The sequence below is a fragment of the Saprolegnia diclina genome, assembly GCF_000281045.1.
Source record: "Saprolegnia diclina VS20 unplaced genomic scaffold supercont1.8, whole genome shotgun sequence".
NCBI classification, from domain to species: Eukaryota; Oomycota; class Saprolegniomycetes; order Saprolegniales; family Saprolegniaceae; genus Saprolegnia; species Saprolegnia diclina.
Window position 1 is genome coordinate 99,718 of NW_008246075.1, and position 669 is coordinate 100,386.

Here is a 669-nt window from a genome sequence, read left to right on the forward strand (position 1 = left end):
AAGTGGCGAGTTGGGCCTGCTGCATGGGCCTGCTCGCTGGGCTACCTTGAATCCAGGCACACACGTCCATGCAAAATTGCAACGGAGTGTGGCACTGTGGTGGGACTCCGACTCGAATACCGGTCATTCACTGGGTGCACCACCGACAGCACCCGGCAATAGGGAGGAGAATCTTTTGCAAAGCACTCGGCAAGGCGTGATGGCTACTGGTAGCTCCACGACTCCCACACGGAGCAAGACACCAAGCGAGTGGCGACTGTGGGTGGTTGTGTTGAAGATCTCTTTTTTGGCTCATGGTGCCATACGATTGGCTACGGTTTCCACCCGAAAATAATAACTGGCCAATCAGAACGTAGTGTTGTACTCGAGCCACCGTTGCCTGTGCCTAACCCTCAACCACAAGGTGCTAGAGCAACCAAACCGAGCACCCATGCGCAGCGACGCCTCGACGACGTTGCGTTGATCGCACACCCTACGGAGCTATCGAGCAACGAGGTTACGACGCCAGGTACGACAGCCACCGGCGCTTGCAACACATAGCCAAATCAATGGCAGCAGTCGTCAGGTTGTGTCGATGTCATCGAATGGCAAGCACTAGATAGATAATGAGCTGTAAATTCAACTAGAGTATGGATGCGCACCGATATGCTTGGTTTGGGATCCCTCGCT